The sequence below is a fragment of the Teleopsis dalmanni genome, chromosome X (genome assembly GCF_002237135.1).
Source record: "Teleopsis dalmanni isolate 2A chromosome X, ASM223713v2, whole genome shotgun sequence".
NCBI lineage: Eukaryota > Metazoa > Arthropoda > Insecta > Diptera > Diopsidae > Teleopsis > Teleopsis dalmanni.
In genome coordinates, this window is record NC_051848.1 from 14933256 (window position 1) to 14960369 (window position 27114).

At 29.0% G+C, this 27114-nt stretch overlaps 1 pseudogene; it reads right to left on the minus strand.

Moving 5' to 3' along the window:
- Positions 1-1323: 1323 nt before the first annotated feature.
- LOC119688191 lies at positions 1324-27114 on the minus strand (annotated as a pseudogene).

A 27114-nucleotide genomic window follows, 5' to 3' on the forward strand; every position in this document is an offset into this window, starting at 1 on the left:
TCATGTAAGTTATTGAACATTAGGAAGTTATATACAATTCACCATCACCCACGAGCAAATGAGTCGCTAGAACGTAGTCACTGGCCACTGGCAGAGTTTCTCAGAGTTAGCGAAGTTCACATGAGTTAGTGAAGGAGAATCAAGAGAAAGCAAAGTACAGAGCCAAGAAGTATTACGACAAGGGTACCAAAAGAAAGAAATTTTAAAATTGGAGATTATGTTTAGTCGAAAAATCAAAACAGAAAGAACAAATTTTTTATTTTTACTCTTATTTTATTTTTATTTTATTTCATTTGATATACATAATTGATAGACCTTAGATAATGGTGGAACCCGTTTTCTCTGTGTCTCCTGTTATGTTTTTAATATAATAATTGTATAATATAATTTTAAATATATATACACGCATATTCATTAATTTCATTTTATGTACATACATATATATTTTCCTTATTTATATACATATTCACATATATAAAATTTTACTATTCTTTACATAATTCATTTTACCTATCTTATTTTTTATACACATACACATATACATATTTTGCCTTATTTATATACATATGCACATGTACATATTTTTTCTTATTTCTTATTTTACTCATTTATATACATATACATATATTCACTCATATACACACATACACACATATGTATAATTCTACCATTTATATAATTCTATTTTTATATTTTACATACTGATTATTTATATTTACATATTTATTTTTATATATATATATTGTTACCCATAGCTTATATTATACTGACATTTTAACATATTGATTCTATATTTTATATAGTTTATTTATATGACATATTCATATACCCCCACCTTTATTTGTACCACATATTTCAATTTATAAATTTTTCCATATATCTTTTCAAGCGCATGTAACCTATTTTTAGCTTTCATTGGGATATTGCCCCATATATATATATATATTCATTTTTTCGAGTCTTTAAGGATTTTGTAGGTTTTTATGGTTTTCTGTTTTTAGGTTTACATGCTATCTCTGTTATGGTATATATATATAAAAAATGAGAAACCACGTATACCATATAATTTTTATTTCTATTTTATTTTTATTTTTACCATAATACATTGTTATATTTCTACTACAATACATTTTTATTTCATATACAATTTAACGTATTATATACATTTAATATTTTTAATATTTTCCATTTCATTTTTTACAATTTACATTTTTACATTTATATATTATTACAGTTTATAGTCTACAATTTATTTTATTTTTTATTTTTTACATCTTTCAAAGATTTACATTTTATATTTTATTTTTATTTTACAGTTCAACATTTTAGTTTTATATATTTTCACATTTTATTTATGTTTTATTCTTGTGACTCCTGTAATCTTTTGCTTTTTTGGATTGAAAAAGTTGGCAAAAGCGTTGATATTCCCTCCAAATAATGATCGTACCGTAATTATGTGTAACATCTCAGCTCACACATATAGTTATATATATTTGCCTGTATAAATATAACTGTTCAGATATTGGCAATTCCGTAGTATATGATAGTTCTACGAGACGATCCATGATTTTGTGCGAATACTGCTTCTGATGATTATGTAAGGGAAATGTGTTGTCATTTAACAAATCCCTTAATAGCTCTCGAGGTATCCCCTTACCTGTGTATAGGAGCGCTACCCCGCAGTCTCCACATGTTGGCATTAGTATACGATGACAGGGTGTTAGGTGAGGTGTTTCTTGAATATCTCGTAATGACATATTCAATGACTGAAACAATGTACTCGATGAAAATTCGTCACAACTATATACAATACTGCGACTATATCAACGATTGACAGGATTTTTCAGTCTCCGTCTATACTTACTCCATTTCATGAGTTACATCATAACCTGTTTATGAGGGATACAAGTCCATAAAGGTCTGTACTGGTGTCAGTGGCATATATAAAAGGACGTCATCTATATATTTCCACCACGCATATCTTATTTGATTATTTGATAGAAGTAGGGCACTGTAGTTTAACGCTAGCTGGGAGTTTAGTTATAGTGTTGCTAATAAGCCAGATGCTCTTCCTCCTTGTGGTAATACTTCAACTTATTGATACCAAGTGAAAGGATATAGTATAGTATATATTGTATATACTAGTATATACCGGAACAATTGTCTGAAGAAATCTACGTTAATCGGATGTTTTTTTTAAATCATTCTTGTGCTGTCAAGTCCTGTATTAAGTCCTGTATACTGATACTTGGATACATATCCTTTATATCCATAGTTACTAGTACATATCCCCGTTTTGTTGCTAATCGACATGCTCAGCCCACTAATATCTTCCTTAACTTCAGTTGAATGAAGTAATAAGGGTACCCACCCTTAATTCTAGCTGAATGAAATAATACGGGTACCCATTAGTCAAGAATTGTGTAACACATCGTGAGAAATCGGAGTGGAGATATGTATCACTTGTCCGATATATTACTCTTCGCAAATAGGCCGATATTCCTGCACGTTTTGTTATGGTTGACACATGCGACGTGTAATACACCTCTTTTGCGATTTAATTGGTTTTTGGTACACGGACATCAGAAAGGAGGTGGGTGTATGAATTATTTTTTAGTTCAATTAATTGATAGATGAGTGATTTCCAGCATCCGTTCCTACTTGCTCCATTTTATAAGTTACTTCATAACCCATTAATGAGGAAAATAAGTTTATGACGGTCTATACTATCTATGGCATATACAGAAGAACATCATCGACGTATTTCCACCATGCATATACATTATTTGATAGAAATAGTGCACTATAATTTAACTTAAGTTGGAGTCTAGATATAGTGTTGCCAAGAAACCAGATGCTCCTTCTCGTTGTGGTAATCCTTCAACTTGTTGATACCAATCTCCATTAAATGTGAAGTAATTTCCTTGGTGTAGTATATATCGCAACAATTGTTTGAAGAAATCTCCGTTAATCGGACGTTTTTTTTTTAAATCATTATTGTACTGTCAAGTCCTGTAGTAGTGGATACATATCCTTTATATCCATTGTCACAAACACATATCCCCGTTTTGTTGCTGATCGACATGCTCAGCCCACTAATATCTTTCTTAATTTCAGTTGAATGAAGTGATAAGGGTACCCGCCCTTAATTCCAGCTGAATGAAATAACGGGTACCCATTAGTCAAGAATGGTGTAACACATCGTGAGAAATCGGATTGGGGATATGTATCACTTGTCCGATATATTACTCTGATATATTCCTGCACGTTATGTTATGGTTGACAAATGCGACGTGTAATGCACCATCCTTTGCGATTTAATGGGTTTTTGGTGTATGAATTATTTTTTAGTTTAATTAATTGATAGATGAGTGATTTCCAGTATCCGTTCCTACTTGCTCCTTTTTATAAGTTACTTCATAACCCATTAATGAGAAAAATAAGTTTATGACGGACTGTACTATCTGTGACATATAAAGAAGAACATCATCCATATATTTCCACCATGTATATATATTATTTCATAGGAATAGGCCACTATAATTTAACTTAAGTTAGAGTCTAGATATAGTGTTGCCAAGAAACCAGATGCTCCTTCTCGTTGTGGTAATCCATCAACTTGTTGATACCAATCTCCATTAAATGTGAAGTAATTTCCTTGGTGTAGTATATATCGCAACAATTCTCTGAAGAAATCTCCGTTAATCGGACGTTTTTCTTTAAATCATTATTGTGCTGTCAAGTGCTGTAGTAGTGCCCACAGTGATGTAATGCTAGTACTTGGATATATTTGCTTTATATTCATTGTCACTAGCACATATCCCCGTTTTGGTATTATTTTTAATAAGTGATCAGTCAGGTGATCGATATTTGTAAGATTATGACATAATAGCCGCTCTTGTAATGCGACCTGTCACACATACTGGCACAACTTTAGTAAGAGATTTGTATACCAATGTATGGGACTACATATTGGTCGGATAGGACAATCCGGTTTATATGTTTTAATTGTACCATATAAATATGGCAATGTTGGTATTTCTGTGTTAAGCTACCCTTATAAATGTGGCAAGATCTAACGTTTAGGAATGTCTGTCATTCATTTATCTTTATGATATAATCTCGTTTCTGTTTCAGTGTGGTAGCCTTACTTTTATCAGGATGCTTGGTCTAAATATCGGAGTGTGTATGTAGGAGGGTAGATGTCCTCATATATAAATGCTGAAGCATTTTATGATATGGTGTCGGTTCCTGATGTTCTTCCATTACATCAATGAATTTATTGTATTGTTCCTCCATTTCCACCCTACAGTACCTACTTAAATCAATATGAGACTCAATATAGGCATCATGATACACCATTAGGGCGGTATAATAGTCTTGAATCGTTGCGGGTTTCAGAGGGCAATAAGATGATCCGAAACTTAATAATGTCTGAGTCTCGATTGGCAGTGCTAGGCCTCTCATATTTAAAAATCCACCTGGTATAGCCTGTGGATACTGTGTCCTATAAACATTCACTTTAGGTATATCACGGAACAATTGAGGTGTTGTAGACTCGGTCGATTGTGCTAGGTTTAAATTTATCGTTTTTGTTGTGGTGGGTATATTTATATTTGTAGTTTCCTCTGATATACTATTTTTCTCAGGTATTCCATCTAGGCTATTTCCCTCTGGCATACCATATAGGTAATTTCCGTCTCTTGTATTTTTCTAAGGTATACTACCATAGTCATTTTCGTCTCTTAAATTTTCCTTAGATGTATTATTTTCTTTTGGGTACCTAATATAAGTATCTTCCTCTGGCATTTTATTTTGATCACTTTCAGTTGTAATACCACTCTCCTTTGACATATTACTTTCCTCTGGTGTGGTTCTCTGTTCATTGCTGTTTTTTATGTTTTTCTGCTTATTGCTGCTTCTTATGGTTACATTGTACTGCCCATAGTTGACCGTGTTGTTATTATTAGCCTTATTTTTTCCTACAGATGGTGCTAGTGAAGGTAGATACATTGAATTTTTATTCTTGTTGAGTGATTATTTGGTTTTGTGTATATATAGGATAAACATTTTATTGTAGATATATTTAATCTGTTCCAATTGAACCTATTTCCATTTAGTTTTTTCTTATAGTTAATTTTTCTTTTTCCTAAATTTATGCTGTTTCTCACCTAGTCAGATAACTTACGTTTTTCTATTATTTATTCGTTATTGTTCCCTATTTTTACAGATTTTAAATGCATAGATCCCTAAACAATTTTATAGGTTTTAACACTGCTCTCCTAGATTTTCATATTCCTAGGTCTATAGTCTCATACACCTACTTATTTTTAGTTCCTCTTTATATTTTAGACTTTATCCTTTAGAGCTGAAAAATACATAATTTTGATTATATGTAAATACTCGTTAACATTATTCTCATATATTCCTGATTTTTATTAGGGGAGATATGGTTTGATTATGTGTGTACTCCTTTACATTATATTCTTATTTTCTTGATATAGGTTGCTTTGATTATTATGATAGTTCTATAATACCCAATTATATTTATAATTATTTTATATTTTATTTTATAATTATTTATATACAATGAGTTGTGTTTTTGGGGTTGTTCATGGTATCCTATATTGAATCCACTTCATTCATTTATATTATATCCTTAGCTCTCCTAGATTATTATGTTTCTAGTACCTTAGACTCTTATATTCACAGCTCATATATTCCTATTTTTCACATATGTCTGGGCCAGTCGACATGTAATTAGATCATATTATATTTTCTTTTTATTAATTTCCTGTTTATTATCCTAAGTTGTTTGGGGTTATATTACATGTTTTTTTTTTTTGGGATTCTCTAACATTATATTCACATTTTCCCTATATATATACCTATATACCTTCTTAATTATTCTTAATACTCTACATATTTTTTACTTTCTACATTGTTATGTTTATGTTAGATGCACTTACCTGCATCCTCATCATCTGATATTGTGAGTATCAATTATATTTGTGGTTATCGGCTGTTGGTTGTTCATTACATTTCCATTACATTATCCAGAGCTACAATTAATTCGTTGTCGAATTTGGTTCGTTACATTATGGTACTTAGTTGAATATACTTGTAGATATTGTATTTATGATGTATTGGTGTTGGTTTATGGCGGATATTTGCTACTGGGTTTTGGTATTTCTTTGCTCCTTCTTCTTTACTGATATTAGTTTTTATGTCTGGCCATGCCAGATCTCAAAGAAGATACCTATTGGTATAAAATACATTTGATTAGGTTTACATTTATATATAAATATGCTTAACGAAATTATATATATGTGCTCTATTGTAGGTTACTCCATTGCTTAATCCCACAATTATAACAACTGGTTATGCTTTTCTCACTCATAACCTTTTTTCACTCATTTCTAAATTTTATATATAATCTATCTTTGGTTACTTTCTACCAATCATTTTTAATTATTCTTTCAACTTCAATTTATATTTTTTAATTAATTTTTTAATGTTAAGTTCTAATTATTACTTTTTATTGTTTAATTTCTAATTTTATTTTACTATTTCTAAATTTATTTTTATTTTATTTTATTCCTATTCATTTATATTTATCCTGCAATATTGCAATCCACATTTGTATGTTTATTTTCATCCTTATTTTTTCATTATGTATCCTACAATTCTATATCCTACAATTATGATTGATAGTGCTCACATTTTAAGATTTTTCTATATAAATATATATTCTATATTTTATATGTATCTTTATCATTATCTTTATTATTTATATATATTTTTATCATTATCTTTATTTATATATATCTTTATCGTTATTTTTATTACGAATCCTACAACTATGATCATTTTTCACCCCTTCTGTACCCATCTTCTCATCACATGAGTTTCTCTTCTATATTTAATTTCATTTTATATAATTACCACGCTCCCATTTTTTAAGTTTATTTTATCCTTTTTCATTTTACATATTTACTTATCTTCAACATTATCAATATAATTTTTTCTTATTTCTTATCATTATCATTAATAATCTTACATTTTATAATTTTAACACTATTTACCCCACATCTTACTGGTTATATATCTTTGATCACTGATTATTCTATATTATTTTTATTTTTTATTTTTTATTATTTTTTAATCGTACAATTATACCATTTTCTATTTTTATACTATTAGCCCTTATACTAATATTTTTTATTTATTTTTATTTTAAAAACTTATACTAATTTATAATTTCCCAACTACTAACCTTATACTTATACTACTATTATTTTTATTTTTATTTATTTCTTAATTTTTTATATTTATTTTTAATCATTTATTATTTTTATTTTTTAATTATTTTTATTTATATACACTGCCACTGTATCTATTTTTCCACACTTTTTTCTGCTATGGTGCATTCTCCATTATAATTCATATATCTACAATTTTATACATTTTATTTTGCTGCAACGTTACAATATATACCTTATAGTTGTACATTTCCAAAATATTTTACTATTAGTTTTTTTACACTATGTTATAGTGGTCGTGTTTCCTTTTTAATCGTTGTGTTACTGTTTCGTTGAAGTCCTTACAGCTTACATTGCAATATATTGTCATTTTAGCTTATCTAATTCCACCTTTCGCGTCTCTATTATCTGATGCATACTGATATACTGTTTCTTGCATCTGATTGTATTCGTCAATTTTTTCACATTCCACAACTATTGCTTGTTTTTTACATGTCACACTTGACTATTTTTAGCCAAGGAACATTATTTTTAGATTGGGTGTCTTGGGTTCTTCTTTTTTTTTTGCTATTGAAGTATTTGTCGTAGCTTTGTCCTTAGAATCTGCTACTGACACATTAGATGATTCCTTTTTTCCGATATTGTATTCTTTTTTGCTCTTGTTACACTTTGGTTCCCTTGTTTATACTATCACCACAATGGTTCTTCTAAATATTTTTGATTATTTTTTGTATACTCTAATTTGCTTTCTAATTCCATCTTGGTTTTCCGTATGCCTTCTATTCTTATTTTTTCTTATTAATTTACTCAAAACTTTCCAGGTTACTCAATTAGTTCAATAAAACTCAAATTTCCTAAAAAGCCTATTTATTTCTAAGCTTACGGATACTATATGATACAGTGTTGATGTTCATATATACCTTCACGTATATTTTTATTTTATTTTATTTTATTTTATTTTATTTTATTTTATTTTATTTTATTTTATTTTATTTTATTTTATTTTATTTTATTTTGTATTATTTTATTTTATGTATTTTTATTTTTATTTTATTTTATTTTATTTACTTTTATTTTATTTTATTTATTTTTATTTTATATTTATTATATACTATTTTATTATTTTATTTTTTATTTTATTTTATTTTATTTATTTTATTTTATTTTATTTTATTTATTTATTTATTTTATTTATTTTATTATTTTATTTAATTATTTTATTATATTTTATTTTATTTATTTTATTTATTTTATTTTATTTTATTTTATTTAATTTATTTTATTTATTTATTTTATTATTTATTTATTTTATTATTTATTTTATTTTTATTTTATTTTTATTTTATTTTATTTATTATTTTATTTTATTTTATTTTATTTATTTTTATTTTATTTTATTTTATTTATTTTTATTTTTATTTTTATTTTATTTTATTTACTTTTATTTTATTTTATTTATTTTTATTTTATATTTATTATATACTATTTTATTATATATTTATTATTTTTATTTTTACTATTTTATTATATATTTATTATTATTATTTTTACACATATACATATATTTATTTTCACATTATTTTTTACTTTCTTATGTTTTATTATGGTATGTTATTTTTTATTTTATCTTATAATTATATTTATATATTTTTATAGTTATATATATATATTTTATACTTTTATATATTTTATTATATATTTATATATGTTTTTATGTTTTCTACATATTTCTTTTTTTATATTTTATATATTTTTATATTCTATTGGATGAATGCGACTTGAAATATTTTTCAACTTCTACCACTTTGAAGAGTCTGGATAATTCCCAAACGAAATGCGTAAGTGGAAATGTTTCACGCTGCACTAACAGAGAATTTTTCTGAAGTAATCGATAAGATTGGATCTAATAACAACGTTAAGCATTATTTGCAATATTGAAGCAAAGTAATATAATCCATGTTCTATTGCATGCCAGAAAACGCAACTAAATGACTATTTTCACCTACTGGTATGTTGTCTCAAGAAGTTTTGAAAATAAGAAGCAAATATCTACTGCCAGGATGGTGTGAAGGATTGTAACAACAATACACAACAGATACCAGGTGTGCTTACTAATAAACCACTTATGGTTCCACTTATATTTCAATTTATGTAGTGTTCTGGTCTATAGCTGCTACTGCTATTATGTCTTGCAACTAAAAGAACAACTTAAATAATTGTACCACTCTTATATTAAATTCTCCTCTAAGGTTATGAGTTTTACAACCTCTTCTAAAGGAAAATATATTTTGAATGTGTACTGATCAGTTTTGTAGACATCAAGTAAATTATGATAATGATTTCTTAGACACTGGAGGATGTTGACAACAGACACCACACGACATTACACCATTAAGTCTGAGACCTTTATTTCGTTCACACATCAATGCAAATTTAAATTTATGTTTCATATTATATGTAATAAACCCTAAATATATACATATATGGTATTTTTTTACATACGTATATACTCATTATTCACTTTAAAAATGGATAGGGACAAGTGCACTGCAACTTTCGATTTTAGTTAACAATATTTAAATTCAACTCAATATAAATATTCACAAATACGTACATAATGTATATATATATATCTTAAAGTAGGAACTCACATATGTGTGTATAATTATTCCAGTAAAATAAGCTGCAAATCCATAACATTAGTACCAGTGTGTCCAGTTACAATGTGATACAGCTCGGCATTGTTGTGTGATGAATAAAAATTATAAGAATTGTTATTTTGTATAAATGAAATAATATCGCAAAGACATTTTCCAGTTTCAATCACTTCACTAATGACTGATTCACTACCAATGGCCACAGCTGCTGGCGTTGGACCATCAATGCCATCAGTACCCGCACTGAGAAATGTGATGTTGTGTAAATCAGCGTTTTTGTATAACGCTAACGACATACGGAGAGCCATTTCTTGGTTTCGTCCTCCAAGACCTTTGCCAGTTACCTACAAAATAGACGAAATTAGGGTAGCTCGATTACAATAAAACCACACAAATTACTTTAATATATTAAATGCACTATGATCTATTACTTTGCACACATAACTAATGCCTAACTTACCTTTACTGTCGGCTCGCCAGCATATATAAGAAGCAACGGTTTCTGGGTTTTTTCGCACATATCCAATGTCTTCAAAAAATGCGACCAAGTTCTTGTATCCAACACCGAACAATAGGTCACTTTTAACTCTTCTGCCGAAATAATTTTCTTATTATAGTTGACAATGTGTTGCAGTAAATTTATTTGCTTGTGTAATAAACGGATTATAGCCGAACTGCACAGCTTGCTTCACGGCTGCCATAGTAGCAAAACGCTGGTCATTTGTCGTGCAAGAGCCAAAATACGTTGCGCTGCTTTCATTGCTTGTTGGTCTGGTTGATTATTGGCAGCACCTTCGAAAACCCCAATTAGTGTTTGCGCATGCAATTGCATATCGGGCACATTTCTAAATTGGTAGCATGGGCCACTTGGAATGTTTAAAACACCACCAGCCAAGCGCGTTGACAATGCACGTTCCAATTGTACTGCCATACCCAAGGCCGCTTTGCCAAAGCCTACAACTTAACAACGTTTATTGCTTGTCGAATTTATTACCTTGCAAATTAATTTCGAAGCGTTCGCTGGCACCTCCAACCACGTGTGGCTGTATTATAAAATTAATGGCTGCGCTTAATAAATTAAATGGCTGCAGTGATGCTACCGCTTTTTTTAAAATATGGCGGCGATTTTTTATTTGTTGAAACTTTATAACGGAAATATTTTGCGCTCTTCTCCCAATTTTTACCGGCACTTTACGATTTACTGTTCAACAACAAATAACAAAATTTCTAATTGGCGCAACGTCAAATTGACTCGAAACGTCAGAAAAGCCGCAAAGCACAAATGTCAAAACTGTCAAACAGCAGCAAAGAACCACTGAACATACCTGCCAATATCTGCCATACCAATAATTGAGGAGAATAATAATATTGAACGGATAATTATATTATTAATGTTTTATATTTTTATTATTATTTTTCTTGTTGATTAAAACGTATCACCTCAAAATTTTATTAATAGAGTTTTTATTTTAATTAAACTGTTTTTTGAGATCAATATAATAACATAAAATATTATTAAAACTCTTATTTTAATGATTATTATTATATGTTATATTTTTTTAGGTTGATATTATATTATTTTATTATTGCAAAGCATTATTGTATTTGATTATAACTAATACGGTTTAATAATACATAATTATTAATTTTATGTATTAAATTTCAAAATTTTAGAACTTTTTAAACTATTACTAATTATTAAAGAGTAATTAAAAATTAAAATTTGGAGTTCGAAAAACATCCAGCCATTCCACAACAATGCAGACACCCATTATAATTTATCTTTATACACTCAGCATATTGTGAATTAGTCATAAATAAATTTTGTTTATAAACCACTATGTATTAATTTCGAAGATCGACATAGCATCAGTTTTAATTGCATCTCAACTGCAATACTACGAAATATTAACTACAGTACTACTATTATTCAAATGCAAATACTAGTGGTACCATAGAAACTCACAAAATATATAAGAGTTCGAAACATCACACCTGAAGCGTTACGTGAGTTAAGATAGCACCGACGCTCGGACGACCAAACTGGAATTTTTATATGAAATTTTTCTAATTTTATTAATTTGTCAAAATTAGCCAAATTTAAGCTATTTCACCAAATAGAAAATATCATTTAAATGGAAAATTCAATAATTTTTCATTTGGTTTATATCTCATAAGTGTATGTTGTGTAATAACTGAGATATGCAATGAATAAAAAAAACAAATTATTTAAAAAAACTGACTCCTTTTTAAAAATTATTGATAACAACCAAGAGTTCGATGGACCTGCACGCACATGAGTTTAAAAGGCAATGTTACAAGCTTTCAATTATAGCAAAAATCAGAAAAATCGTCTACGTGGAATTTGCACAAAATTATGTTAAGAATCAAAACCTGGAGGGAGTTACCCTCCAGGTAACACATCTAAAAAAATAAAAACGCAAAATGTTGAGAAACACATCACAATATATAATTTGAAAAGGTCAACCAAATATTTTACATTCATCATAAAAAAATAATAAAAATAAAATTTTTTTTATCTTACTTTACTCTAGCCCATATATTATATAAATTAAAGTTTAATTAAATTATTTTTCCTTTACAAATATATAACCTTCCCAGAATGGTCAAAAACAAGAATATCGTCTATACAGTTTTTCCACATTATTTTTTTAAAAATTGTTTATTTTTTTTTATCAAAAATCCAATTATTTGCTAAAAACAGCGCCATATACGGTACGGAGTAGAAGCAAAACAGGAGTAGAAGCACTGCCATCTATAATTCAAAGCCAAATAAGATGTGGTGCTTGTATTTGCTCCAAGATGTTTATGCATTTGTTGTGAATTAATGAATTAAAAATTGGGTAGCAAAAGCGATTTTCTTTTCGGAAAACATTAAATAAAAAAGAACTATTATAAGAATCAAAATGAATATGAAAATCTTCAAAGACAATAAAACAAGCTTTCAAGTACAAAAAAGAATCAGAAAGATCGCATTTGTCTTCAAAGAAGGAAATTCAATCACATATGAAAATTATTATTTGTTTTAAAACACTTATTTGAGAGAAAGTAAAGATTAGAAATGTTCAGAAATATATAATATAGCAATCACATAATAATATGAATTAAATATTTTATTCATACCAAACAAATTTCATCAAAAATATTTAAATGTTTTCAAGATAGAATTTCATAAAACTTAATTTCTTTTTGTGCATGACTTTATATGGGATGACCTCAACATCTATATAAAGATAAAGAAATTTCCTTTCATTACCTTAAAATTCATAATAATCGTCCACACAGTTTGTTTATAATGATTTTTTAAAAATTTTGCATATTTTACCAAAAATTCAATTATTTGATCTTCAAATAAATTGAGTCGTAGCGCCAAATGCGAATAAACATCAAAGTAGAAAGTAAAGCGCAATTTGTATTTTAAGAGAGCACATTATATTAGGTTGGTGTCCAAGAAAAACATTTATCAGTGTTATAAACCATTTCTTATTGGAATGTTCATACAGAAATATTTCGGTGGCGGGAGTATAAGAATGAGGAATCGAGTTTATGACGCTATGGCTTTTTAAATGCTAGGTATGAAAACAGATTAAAAACATTATTAAAATAAAATATAAACTAAATCAAATAAGTAAATAGATAAAATAAAAATTATTTAGTGAAATATTAATGGGTGACATGTGTTATAATCTTTTTTTGAGACATTGATTGATGCTTTTATTACTGCACATTAATGTATATATAAAATTCGCATCAGATATAACAGATTAGATATAAATAAATATAAAAAACATACAATTTGATTTTGAACATTTTTTTTAATGGCTCTCTAATAAATTGGTTACACTTATATTTCATATGTGTGATCTTTCTCTGGAAACATTTCGATTGTATATCAGAACATTTGCTTTTAGAGAATATAAAAAAATTATATAGACAAACAAATGTCGTTAGTGTAAATATCCAATAAAAAATTTACTCATTTTATTATAAATATACTTACGTATTATGTCTATAGGTATTTTAAAATTATTTAAATAAATTTTAAACAAATTTTTTTTGTTTTGCGATTAGAGCAGATTTTATTGTTAATAAATTCATATATGAAAAATTACTTTAAGTGATTCTTACAAAAATTACTTTAAAGTAGAGAATACAATTTAATACCTACCAGTAATATGTACTATTATTAAGAATCCCGAATAACAGCAGCATAAATGATCATAAATGCATACTCTTATCTTCTGCTCAAAAAGTAAAAATTTAAACACATTTAGCATTTCTTTTAAAAGATTTATTTTTTATTTGTTTTAAATTTTTTAATGTTTTCATTTTTTTTTTTGTTATTTTTTTTTTTTGTTATACAATATATGCAAAATTAATGAGTGCGAGTCAAGGTTGCTTAAGAGTTAATTAAATTTTTTCGCCTCAACTTGAAATTGCTCGCATTCAAAATGCGTTCATTAATAATAGTAATAACAATATAATAATAATAGTAATAACAATACAATAATAATAGTAACAATACAATATACACCAACAACAATAACAATACTTAAAAAGCTATTATAAAAAATATTTTATTTAACAAATAATTACAAGGTTTTATGTCCATTTAATTGGCGAAAAAATTCTCATAAAATTTTATTCAATAGGATCGTAAAATCGTAAAATATTTTATTTTTTATGAATATATGCAAAATACATAATATATAACATATATGTGATTCTATTTAACATTTATTGGCAAAATTACACAATAATTTTATAAACAAAGTAAATTGAATATATAATGAATATTTCATTATTATAACTTTTTAAGATAATTTTTTTAAATAAAAAAATTGTATATATATTTTATATATCTTATATATCAGACCAAGTGCTCGAATATTATAAAACTATCAAGCCAAATGTTCGAATTTCAGAATATTTGAACTGATTAAACAACTTGATATTCGAAGAGTTGAAAGCGTCATTATATATGCACGCTTACTCTCTCTCTCTCTCTCTCTCTCTCTCTCTCTCTCTCTCTCTCTCTCTCTCTCTCTCTCTCTCTCTCTCTCTAATAGTCAAAGCTTTAGAAGTTCGCGAATGAAACTTTTTGTTCACTAGACGTCTACACTAGCTAGACATTGGCAAGATTTTTATGTTCGAATGCAAAAACGTATTATTTTCGAAGATATCGAATAAGTGGTTGTAAATATTTTATGAAAATCTAGTCAGTATAAAGTCTGTAAGTCTAGGTCTATACTGGCTAAACTTTTAACAAGATTTTTGCACATACTTTTACTTTCTAAGTCATTATTTAACAAGAAATCAGGGTGACGCTACTTGAGTCCACGGTTTGCAGGCGATATAATGATCGGCGTCGCTTTGAATGAAAGTTAAAACATTGCGAGCGTTGAGAGCAACAACAAATATGGTAATCGACGATCGTTTGATCGTCTGCATGGTCCTTCGCCCTTAGCCAAATGTCTAGTCAGTGTAGACGTAGTGTTAGTTGGCATAGACATAGTTGGCGACGGAGCAATAAATATTTTGCTCCCTAGAAGTTTCATGCTTTCAGTAATTAATTAATTTATCGTTCATAGATGATATGTACTCTTTGTTGTTTATTCTGTATATTCTAAAACATGCTTGTATATTATTTATACATAATTTAATTACATTTTAGTAAGTACATAACAAATATGTTTATATACATTTTCGAATAAATATGTATCAGATTTTTTAATTATTAATTTTATAAAGTATTAAAGCAACATATCTTATTTATTATGATAAACTATCATAATGGGCATTACTATATATTAAAATATCACTAAATAGTTTTTATTTTTTCAATATTTACATATACACGTATAATTATTATATATACTATAATATATATTTATACTTTATTTATTTTAAATTATATACATTTTGTTTAACATATTTTGATGTATATATATATGTATAAAGTTATACCTAATATATATTACACATTTCAATTAATTTTTTTTCTTATTTAATTTTACATTATTAACTTTTCCTTAATATGTATGGAATTTTTTTACTCTATATACATTTTGTGTTTTATATATTACAATATCAATATAAACATAAATGTTTTATATATATTTTATATTAATTATGTACACATGGAATAATAACTATGTACATGTATTTCGAATATTATATATATATTTTAATAATATCAATTTAACATTATATATATGTATTTCATACATGTTTTGATCAAAAGCTAAATCTATATACTTTCGTATGCATTTAGCATATATAAACTTAATTGTAATTTATATAATTAAAAATTTTGTATTTTTTTTTTTAATAATTAATAACAATTAGAAAGTTGCAGTGCAGTTAGTGGCTATCCTTTTTAAAGTTTGCAATAATTTTTTAAACAATTATACATTGAAGTATTAATATATAAATACATATATATAAATATATATATATAATACATATATATTAATATTTATATATAAATATATATATATAATACATATATATTAATATTTATATATAAATATATATATATAATTGAAGTGCATAACAATTTAATTGTCTTGGTGTAATATTGTGTAAGTGAATTTGCTTCTCGTTCCGTGTTCTAGAAAATAACTTTGAGGTCGTAGGCTAACATAGGTTATAGAAACTTATGTTTCTACAACTAATTTGCTAATAATTTCTAGGCGAAGTGTATACTATATATGAATCGCTATATAGAGTCGTATATGAGCCACCATATTTGCTTTTATTTTATTCGTATCTGTTGCGTTTAATCATTAAAATAAATCCAGAAAATTAGAAATGATGCACCGACTCTTCGCTTCTACAGCAAATAAGGTAGGGTATTATTATATTTAAATAATTTCTATTGATAAACGTGGTGTCACCAATTCTGCGAATTTCGTAGTTTATAATAGTAGCGATGGGCTGATAAATTTTCGGAAAAAATTAAATTTGAAAGATTAACTTTTATGTGAATAGGTACATAAAGTTATAGGGGTATTTGGAACGAACCAATTGGAAAACTAGAAACCACGGAGGGCTGGTAAATTTTAAAAAAGTTACGAAGACACTCCAACTCTTAATATATATGTTTCAAGTTATATACCAAAAAACATACATATGAGTAACAAATATGATTAGAGGGGTTATAAATAAAGTTATAAGGGCTATATCGGAACAAAACCTTATTGGAGGATTGACTTTTGTATGGGTAGGTACAAAAAAGTTGTAGAGCTATGCTGGAACAAACTTATTGGAAAAAAAAACTAAGAACCATGGAGAGCTGATAAATTTAACAAAAACCAATTAGAAAGTTAATTTTCATATGAGCAGGTATATAAAGTTGTAGGGGTGGGTTAAAACAAAACTTATTGAAAACTAATTGAAAAAACTAGGAACCATGTAAATTTTGAAAGACTAAGGGTGTAAGAGCTCCGTGGTGCTAAAACATTTTATAGCAGTGTTCTAAGAAATCTTAAATATCTTCAGAAAATCTTCAAAAACAAACCTCGAAAAAATCTTTAAAAACCTCAACCATCAGAATGAGCATTAGAGTCTTAAGGTGACATTACTATATGCTACACAATTCGTGATGGAGAAGTTATATAGTAGGTAACATCTCATATCAAGTAATTAGGTAAGTATATATAGTTAACATAATATATAAAATGATAAAATATAATTGATAATATTTATTGCTAAATAATTATTTAATTTTAAGCTTAATCAATATTCAATTTTATGGCAGAGAAATATACCAATTTTATAAATAAATTTAATTATTAAGCCGAGAAAATATACCAATTCTTATACAAATATAAATCAGGACAACTAACCAAAGGTGGAGATAAATATTAAGATTACGTCCAGGAAGGTACGCAAAAATCTTATAAAAATATAATTAAAATAATTATGCGGGAAAATATATACTATATCCATAAAATATATAAAAAGGCTATCTAAGCCTGACGATTCACATCTACATCAAACCAGCCATACAATAAAAGTAACCAGACAATAGCACCAAAACATGGCAACAAGTTCTCAGCCCACCGCAACCTTTTTTGTATAAACATATATTAGCCCTCTAATTGGCATCTACATTTTTTAAGCTAATGTGGGATCGCACTGTTACAAACTAACTTACATTACCAATGCCTTAGACATCTATTAGCATAAACCATTATTAATATAATAATAATAATAATAATACTGTATATACGTAGGTAAATATATAAATCTTATAAAATTGCACATCATTAATATCAGTTTCTTATATCAGTTCATTCCCTCATGGACACATGCTATATGTGACCATTCATGAATGAGATGAATGAATTAAAACATAACACCAATATCATGAATCAACGAATTCCATCGTTATTCTATGCTTAGAAATTCCAAGTCCTAATCTCTACTAACCTGTAGATCCAAATACCGACATTTCGGTGATCTATACAGATGTTCTACCCTTCCACGACACTTAAGCTAGGTAAAATCAAATGATCGGTATTATAATTAATGCTCAAACCTTTAATCGCCATTATGCGATAGGAAGTTTGTCATTAAACTTGCTTGGATTACCCACTAAAATGGGTTACCTAACCAAGCCTACAAATGCTGCTAAATAGCAGACATTCGGAACAGCGCCTTGCATGTTGTACCTAAAAAAATAATCTATGTGCGTGAAGACTATTGATGGAAAAAATTTTTTATATACCCCATATATATAAGAAACTTATTTTTAAAACGAAACAAGAACCATTAATGTTCTAAATAAATGCTAGACAATTATAATAAATGATAAGTATAAAAATACAATAATAACAGTAATATAGGAATTTTTAAAAAATAAGTAATAATAGAACCATTGAATGATAAGAATTATAATAAGTGATAAGCATAAAAATAGTAGATACTCGTACAAACTTTATACCAATGAGGATAAACGGAGGCTTCCCTCTCTTTAAACTCTTCGATTATGCACTAGACAGTCCCTATTTTCCTAACGTCCTTCTTGGAATGACCTACAAGAAGTTGTATGGTCTAACAACTAGTAACAGCTCTGGTGAGTATATTATATCTCCTTATACAGTTTTATACAGACTGTTCCAAAATTATATTCTTTATCTCCTTAGATTTTGAGACTTCTTGCTCCAAAGAGCGTGGGGCATTCATAAAAGGTGGGAAGCTTATATATCTTCGATACCCATGCCGTTGTGCTGGATGTAGCACTGAGGTTCCCTGTATAAAATAAATATAAATATATAAATGGGAAATGTTGCAAGACGTATTGTCTCAAGATTGGTTTATTCAGAAATGCCCTATAGAAATTCCATTCATGAAACGATCAATCCAATACATACTTCATCGAGGTAACTAGATTGAATCAAATTATAAAGTTCTCTTTATATCAAACAACATATATGCATGGTGGAAATACGTTGACGATTTTCTAATATATCTTCCCAAAACTTCTATCCAAACCTTTACAGAGAGGTTTCCACAACTAATTGCGTATAATATTACATAGGAAGAAGAAAATATCTATTCACCAGATAACTCTGCATCTGTTATTTAGATTACAAAATCACCCGTTGTCCTACCCAGTCTTTAAGAATGTCACATCACACTTCTCATATATCTGCTATAGTAAAACGTAATGCCATGTTTATTTATCTCTGCCGTATATTATATCGCCCAAGCGACATTTATTTGATATCAGATATATCACAATGTTTAACCCAATTCGCAGTAAACGGCTATCCTCATCCTCACGTTCATAACGAAATATAAAAGATAGTATCAACATGGATCAACAACCCTACCCCCCACGGACAGCCATCACGGAAGGCTTTATTATCCCGTTATATGTCCTCATCACACCTCGCATCCCTACCCGGTTTGTAAGGTAGTATGTCCGTACCACGTCAATATAGACGGAGCATAGTATATAGTTGCGATGAATTTTCATCTATTTTACATACCGCATTAAAAACCAGGAGTGTAGTACGGCCACGATTTTCCCGGGCCAGTACACTATTTGAGACTTTAAAAACGTCCTTACGACATATGTCAAACTCATCCCATTTGACCAATTGCCATCGAATATTTATGTCCCCTTGTATAGATTGCAGCATGAGTTTCATATATACCCGGTTTGAGGTATCTAGGGGATTATTGCAAGATATACTATCAGATGCTTCATCATCTTTATTTCAGCATCAAAAGGGGTACAAACATAAAATACTTAAAATCCCTTCAGAACTGCCATAAATTAACCACAGCTGAACAATTATATCTATATCACCAAGTGTATTCGTCTATGGGTATAAGTTGGATAGCACAACAAGATAACGGTGTCATAACACGTTTCATAGCACAAGGATTAAATGCCTATATAGCCTGATTATCTACAATATTACTTATACCTTTATTAAAAAAACGTAAGTGGGCTGAGATGAATAAATCCCCTAATCCTCAATAAAATAATTCAAATTAGTTTATAAAACCACTCCAAACCTAAGAAACAATTTCACACCCCTCTTCTATCCACTTATTATTACCTGCAAACTTCCACTCCAATATATATGTGTCACATTAATTACACCCAGCAGAGAACAAAGGTGTATAAGGAATAGTTCCTTATGTGTAAAGGACACAGTTAAGTCATCATATAAATGTTCAAAAAACAGCCAATAAAGGATATTCAATACAAAAAAATCCCAACCTTACCATATTCATATGATACTATTAAGAACCATAAACCAGGAAACCCAATCCGTCCAATATGTAGCACAATCCAATGGTACACGAGTCCATTGCATAAGTTGTGCCATTACATACTATAGGAGACACTAGGACCGACTATTATCATGTCATAATCTGAGTGATATAAATCATCTGGCAGATCATCTAATACAAATAGCGCCTAAAAGGGCATGTACACACATTTTATATACATATAATTCTATTCATATAATTTTATATACATATAATTGTATAAATGCATATTAATGTGCATATAAATAATATTGTACGGCTGACGTATAGTGCTGTGAATATGACTATGCAGCATATGCCCATCCTTGATTTTAGCCATATCTAAGCAGCCAGACTGCTGCAATATGAAACCTCACATTAGCGAGATAATAAAGTATATGTATGCTACTCTGCTGTGTTAGTGCTAGCCGGCGTACTAACACAATTATGTAATTGCTAAGTTTAAGGTAGAGTAAGAACCCATAAACATTTATAATTCATTAAAGAACTATACTTAAAACTGTGTGGTCGTGTTTGATTTAAGTTCTAGTTAAAAACGTTATAGGGGTTACGTATTTATTACCATGGACGTAAAAGACATGTATTCTAGCATGAGTGTGACTTCTTTATGGAACATGTTACAGGGTTAGTGGCACAAAACTGGTTTAAACAAAAATGTCCACTGGATATCGTCTGTTTCCCAGGTTAGGAATAAATGAGTGTGACTGTAAAACAATTGTTTAATTCATATTTAAAAGAATATATGAATTTGATTGTAAAACTATTGTTTAGTTGATATGGTTCAATAATGAACATGTTTTATTAATTAATTAAATTAATAATATCAACTTTTATATATATTTATATTAAGCCATTCTGCCTTAATAAAGGCGATGGCAGTATGTTTAATAATAAACATGTTATTTCAAGACATATGCCTGTTTTTTTTTCATTTTAATCATAAAACTATGTTAAAATTTCGTGGTTCGTGGCTAGGGGTCTTAGTAGAGGCAATGAATCCAAGAGCGATGCCTGCGGTAGCAAAGCTACTGGTATGGCCATCCATGACGGTAAGGCCGAGGAAGAGTTTCGAAGCGAAATCCAATCCACAACAAATCCTGTTGCTTTTTTGAGAGCTCAATTGCCACCAAATAGGCGTCTGTTTCCCAGGTTAGGAATAAATGAGTGTGACTGTAAAACAATTGTTTAATTGATATTTAAAAGAATATATGAATTTGATTGTAAAACTATTGTTTAGTTGATATGGTTCAATAATGAACATGTTTTATTAATTAATTAAATTAATAATATCAACTTTTATATATATTTATATTAAGCCATTCTGCCTTAATAAAGGCGATGGCAGTATGTTTAATAATAAACATGTTATTTCAAGACATATGCCTGTTTTTTTTTCATTTTAATCATAAAACTATGTTAAAATTTCGTGGTTCGTGGCTAGGGGTCTTAGTAGAGGCAATGAATCCAAGAGCGATGCCTGCGGTAGCAAAGCTACTGGTATGGCCATCCATGACGGTAAGGCCGAGGAAGAGTTTCGAAGCGAAATCCAATCCACAACAAATCCTGTTGCTTTTTTGAGAGCTCAATTGCCACCAAGTAGGCGTCTGTTTCCCAGGTTAGGAATAAATGAGTTTGACTCTAAAACAATTGTATAATTGATATTTAAAAGAATATATGAATTTGATTGTAAAACTATTCTTTAGTTGATATTGTTCAATAATGAACATGTTTTATTAATTAAATAAATTACTAATATCAACTTTTATATATATTTATATTAAGCCATTCTGCCTTAATAAAGGCGATGACAGTATGTTTAATAATAAACATGTTATTTCAAGACATACGCCTGTTTTTTTTTCATTTTAATCATAAAACTATGTTAAAATTTCGTGGTTCGTGACTAGGGGTCTTAGTAGAGGCAATGAATCTAAGAGCGATGCCTGCGGTAGCAAAGCTACTGGTAGGGCCACCCATGACGGTAAGGTCGAGGAAGAGTTTCGAAGCGAAATCCAATCCACAACAAATCCTGTTGCTTTTTTGAGAGCTCAATTGCCACCAAATAGGCGTCTGTTTCCCAGGTTAGGAATAAATGAGTTTGACTCTAAAACAATTGTATAATTGATATTTAAAAGAATATATGAATTTGATTGTAAAACTATTCTTTAGTTGATATTGTTCAATAATGAACATGTTTTATTAATTAATTAAATTACTAATATCAACTTTTAAATATATTTATATTAAGCCATTCTGCCTTAATAAAGGCGATGGCAGTATGTTTAATAATAAACATGTTATTTCAAGACACATGCCTGTTTTTTCATTTTAATCATAAAACTATGTTAAAATTTCGTGGTTCGTGGCTAGGGGTCTTAGTAGGGGCAATGAATCCAAGAGCGATGCCTGCGGTAGCAAAGCTACTGGTATGGCCATCCATGACGGTAAGGCCGAGGAAGAGTTTCGAAGCGAAATCCAATCCACAACAAATCCTGTTGCTTTTTTGAGAGCTCAATTGCCACCAAGTAGGCGTCTGTTTCCCAGGTTAGGAATAAATGAGTTTGACTCTAAAACAATTGTATAATTGATATTTAAAAGAATATATGAATTTGATTGTAAAACTATTGTTTAGTTGATATGGTTCAATAATGAACATGTTTCATTAATTAATTTCAATTTTCATTATATCAAAAACCTACAAGTTCATTATCAAAAACCTACAAGTTCAATATTTTTTCTAAATCGATACTTGAAATTTATTAGTGCACAGTTGCATCTATAAATAAATTCTATTGAATAATATAATACATAATATATACAATAAAGTTCGCGCTTCAAAAAAGTTATATTTTCTAAAAACGAGTACCAGAGTATCATATGGAAAAAAAGTACCATATGTGGCAACCGTGGTAGCAACATTGTACACTTTTTTATTGTAAGGTCTTCCGTTTTTGCAAAATTCCGCTCTTTCGCGTTTCAAACCTCATTTTTTTGTGATTCTTTTTCTAAAAACTAAATTCAATATTTAATTCAAACACATCATTGAAGTATCAAACATTATAATAAATTTAAAATATATTCGTTGAACCATTATATAAATTATAACACAATATGCTTTCGAAAATTTACAAGCTACAACGTAGCAATTGAAGATTCTCAAGGGTACCCCATAATTGCGGCTATTTACTGTCCACTCAAATTCAACAATACTGCAGAAAAATATATAAACATTTTAAAATCACTTGGAGATCGCTTTATAATTGGTGGAGATTTCAATGCAACAAAAACAGATTTTGTTTCCTCAGCACCGGGAAATTCAACTATTGTCCAAGTGACCCTACAAAAACGCCCGATCTGATGTCCAAACTCCTCGTGACACCAGACTCCAAACTATAAAACTGACATACAAACCTGTGCTCAGGTTCAAAAAATCCGAAAAAGGATAAATATATCTTTTCTATATATGTTATTTTTTATATAATTGTTTTCTATATACATATATATAATGCATTCTTCGATGTTAATGTATTTTATAATTGTTTCTTTGGCCTTATCTATATGCACAGGGACCGAAAATAGCAGTTGTTTCAAAAATTTTTATGAAAAAAAGCAGCAACAAAAAGTATAAATTCATTTTTTAAGTATATAGTTGTCAATTTTAGAACGCACAATTAACAGTTATTTGTGCGTGAAAAAATAAAAAGCAGAATTTTAAGAGTTATTTCTGCGCGAAAAAATAAAAGGCATATTATATATTTATTTTTGATGAATATAATATAAAGCAAATTTAATTATTATTTTTTGAGTTTTATTTTAAAATGCGAATTACCGTGTTATATTTTTTTTAAACTAAATCTCTCAAAGAAATCCAAATTTCGATTGAAGTTGTGAGAAATACTTTGAAAGGGCATCAAATAAAATTTACGTCAGGTAACTAAAAATCAGTAACTCGGGTATTCTAAGCACTATTATACATTATATAAGTAATTATATATAATTAAATAAGTAATTAAGAGTAATTTTCATTGTAATTTAGAGTAATTAATTTCGTTGCAGACGGCGTCCTTTCAAACCGCTCATTGAAATAGTTTAAATATTGTAAATAGAAATATTCTAAAGTGCGCTCAAAGACGGTAAAAATATAATTTAATTCTTTTATTTTGTGATATAGTATTTGCAGATAATAATAAAACAAGGCTTAAATAAAAATACCAAAAAAAAAGTGTATAATTTAATAACTACATGAGCGTTGCTCACTCGCCACCTCAACAACCGCTCTCTCAGAGCTCTAGTGTTTTGACTGCATCCTTTCCTGTGGTTGGCATACCAAATGAAAGATCAGAAAATCCTGACATTGTGAGTTTAAAAACAAATAAACATACAGTGAGCGACAAACGTCTACATACACTCCCCATTTCTGCTAGCTCGTAAATCCAAAGACATAATAGAAAAAAGTAGTGGTACAGGTTTGTTTAGAACTTTTTTTTAATAATCATAAAGAAGATACCTTGAGATCCAAAGGCATGACGTATTAAATTAGATACCTCTTCACAACTGAACACAGTGCTACGAAGGTAAAGACGAGGTGTTGGATTACGTGTTAACAACGTAGGATATCTCTTAACAACAGAACTACCCAAAAAATGAGATAATAAAGAATGCCTCAAAGGAGTATAAGGCTGTATATCACAAGATATTTTACGGGGATATTTAGGAACTAAATCAGATAGCTGTGAAACTATATATTGATGAGGATACCCATTAGATAGAATCATACTTATACAAGAAGACATATCAGATACCAAGTATAAATCACTACTACGATACTATACTCTACGGAGATGATATAAGATGGCAGTCCTTTTAGCAGAAATATCACGATCAGAAGTGTAATGCAACAGTCTTTGAGAACTGGTGGGCTTTACATATAAAGAAATTAAAAATTGACTGGAGGTACGAACAATATTGTAATCTAAATATGACATGAAAGGAAAACCCTGGTATTGATCACTCAATACCTCAATCTCATAAGTAATCTCATACCCAGTCCATTTAGAAAATGAGGACACAAACCCGGAAATGGAATCTTCAGGCAAATACACCAAAATATCGTCTACATATTTCCACCATATTCTCACTTGATGGGAAGTAAAGATAAGTTTGCGATAAATCTCCAAACGTGAATCTAAAAACAATGTGGCTAAAAAACCAGAGGCAGCACCCCCCTGAGGCAATGCCTCAAGTTGCTGATACCAGGTTGAATTAAATGAAAAATAATTAGCCTAAAACAAAATAATTTCAACATACGTTCTAATAATTCAACATCTACAGGACAGCTAGTACAAAACCAATCTAAGGACATCAGATTTTGTAAAATGGTCCACAAAGGTTCCAATTGAGTCTTCGGATACATCTCTTTCACATCTAATGTTATAAATACATAGCCAGGAATAGGCTTAAGATCAAGCAAATGACCGGTCAAGTGGTCCATATTATACAGATTGTTTTTGGATAACCGATCATTCAAAACTAATTTTAAGAAATATGCACATAATTTATGGATGGGACTAATATACCAGTCAACCGGACTGCATATAGGGCGTATAGGACAGCCATCCTTATGGGTTTTCAAATTACCATAAAGATATGATAATTCAGGAGGATTCTTCAGTTTAGCATGAAGTTCCAAATATATGGGACGAGGAAATAGACCAGGTTTCAAAGAAAATAATCTACATACAGGCAAAGCCAACCTCTTGTACAAAGCGGTCAAATGCCGCAATAGCCTCCCTCTATCACCTCCATACTCTATGCAAGCACCAGATTTAACGTAATCATTCAACCAGGCCTGAACCTTAGAAATATAATTAACGCGGGATATAAGAATAGAGGTTTTGCCCTTATCGGCCTGAACAATGATCAGATCACCATGCTTCTTAAGGAAGGACAAGGTACATTGAAATAAATTGGGATAACATTCTATGAAATAGGGATTGTTTTTGATGCTTTATCATCGCGGTGACAAAACTAGAATAATGTAATTCAAGATCCTCTCTACCATACATTCTCAACTCAATGCCATTCTCTAAATAACCTTCAGAATATTTCTTAATAGCTACCATATAAGAGTGAATATCGGGTGGAGAAAGAGGGGAATAATCAAGACCAAAACTTAATAGGATTTCCACCTCTATGGGAACATAAAGTTCACTCATGTTTAGAAAACCGCCTGGCACAACTTTAGGATAAATCAGACGATATTTATCCAATTCTGGTATCACATCATCGTAAAGACCACCATGGGAGGTGGTAACGATATACTGTAACACAGTAGACAAAGGACGAGAAGTGGAACAAAATGTAACGTTAGCGGACAT